The sequence below is a fragment of the Meleagris gallopavo genome, chromosome 15 (assembly GCF_000146605.3).
Source record: "Meleagris gallopavo isolate NT-WF06-2002-E0010 breed Aviagen turkey brand Nicholas breeding stock chromosome 15, Turkey_5.1, whole genome shotgun sequence".
Taxonomy (NCBI): domain Eukaryota; kingdom Metazoa; phylum Chordata; class Aves; order Galliformes; family Phasianidae; genus Meleagris; species Meleagris gallopavo.
The window spans coordinates 359332-361359 of NC_015025.2; the positions used below are offsets into that span (position 1 = coordinate 359332).

General features: G+C 47.7%; 1 pseudogene; it reads left to right on the forward strand.

Annotated features, from left to right (window-relative positions):
- Positions 1-1036, forward strand: part of LOC104913216 — a 2507-nt pseudogene extending 1471 nt beyond the window's left edge.
- Positions 1037-2028: the final 992 nt, after the last annotated feature.

Here is a 2028-nt window from a genome sequence, read left to right on the forward strand (position 1 = left end):
TGGTGGCGGGCATCTGCGCGGTGTCGAGCGTGTTGGTGCTGGCGGCGGTGCTGTACGGGGCCGGGCGCTGGGCGCCGCGGGCGGCCGTGCCGGCGGGGCCCGGGCCGGCGACGCTGGTGTGCGCCAGCGAGGTGGGCAGCTGGTCGTACTCGCAGCGCCAGAGCCGGAGCCTGTGCGTGGCCACGGACGGCGCGGGCAAGAGCGACCTGATGGTGTTCAGCCCCAACTGCCCGCCGCCGCCCGGCCCCGCGCCGAAGGAGACGCCGCACGAGCCGCCCTCTCTGCTGGACACGGTCAGTGCCCCTCGCGGGACTTTCGCACCTTCCTTATTTCCCTTCCAGTTTTCTTTCTTTTTGCCCTTTCCTTTCATCATCTTCTTTCTCCTGTGCTATATCCCGTGCGTTTGCTTCACGTTCTCATTCTTGTCCCCGCCTTTTCTTCTCCCTTCCGCTCTCCCGTCGTGAACGTGTGCGGCTACCGCAGTCTGGGGCCCGCCTCGGTCATTTCTGTTTGGTGCTGGAGCTGCCCGTGCTCTCAGCAGTTTGTCTTGGGACCATGTCCCCGAATAGATCCTGCCAGGATCTGTAAAAGCTTAGGAATTATAGGGAAGTTGTGGGAGTATGGGCTGTGAAATTCTTTCTCATTTTTCCGTGATGAAAAATTGTGATACCATTTCTTGCTGAATGTGATCCAGTGTGATTTTTTCTTCCTCGTTCTCCCACCTGCTTTGTTGTTAGATAGGTTAGTGGATTTCTTTTCCAATTCTTCGTGTTGCAACCTGAGGGACCTTCGGCCCTTCCTTCCTCTCCCTCCATTCTTTCCCTTTTTCCTTCCTTGTTCTTTCTTTTTTCTCTTTGCTCTCCTTTGCTCTATTCCCTGATCTTGCTTTCCTTCCTCTGTGCCGGTGTTTTTTGTTCTGACGCATCACTTTCCTGTGGAACTCCGTTGCAGAGCCTTACCTGCCAGGGGCTTGGATACTCGTTTTTGTGATATGTGTTTGATAGTGTTCTATTTGCAGTTTTCTGTTCAGGTGTGATGCTGGATTATAGTTGTTAGATCTTATTCTCTTGATACCAGAATGTTGGTATCTTTCTTGTTGTCACACGTTGTTTTTACTCCAGCCTAGGTAAGGCAAGCACTACTGGACTTTATTCCAATTCAACCTATTTGTATTTTTTCTGTTGCGTTTATGGTCCTATTGTAAAACAAACATTTTCACAGAATTGTATTCATTTGCATCTACCATTTTGTCCATTATGGAGCTTGTTAGTTGTTGATCTGGATGTTCGTTCTGAGGTTAGATCTTTAGTTTGGAGTTTTCTTCAGATGGATTGAAGTCATCTGCGCAGAGTTGCTATGACTTGAGTTCTGCCAAGACTGATTCTAATAGTGCTCAGCACTGAAGGACCGCTGCACATGAAGGATGTTTCTGGTGGCAATGATCCACCAGGCATTTTCCTATGCTTTTAATAATGTGGAGTATGGTTGTGCTGGTAACCGGTATGATTTCTTCTTTGATTCTTCCTTGCAAATGGCACAATGTAGTACATTGATTGTTATTTTATCATTCTCTCTGTGTATGGTATATCTCTATTCACATTGATTCATCAGGCAAAGTCATGATGAAAGTAGGAAAGTGAATATGGACTGTTCCTGTATCCTTTTGAAGTCTGCAGACTGTCCTTACTTGTCCTTGCCGATGCCTTTGTTGTTGCCTCTGAGAGCAGTGTAGTCGTCGTGCTGAACATGACTAGTGTTTGTCTGTTGGTGACCTCAGAGTGCTGGCAGTGATGTCTCTTTTATGTGTTTCAAGTGCAACAGGTCAAGTGATGTAAAGCAATGAATTGTCACTCTTAAAATTGAGAGAGGGGATGGCTCAGTGTACTTCCGTCACACTCTTCTCTAGAGTTAGCAATGAAAACCTTTCCAAAGAAAATGGTCTGCTTTTTGCTTTATTTATTTCTTCGTATTGTTATGTATAAGTGAGAGGATGTTTTGGGGTGTAACCTGTCATATCTCACTGCCACG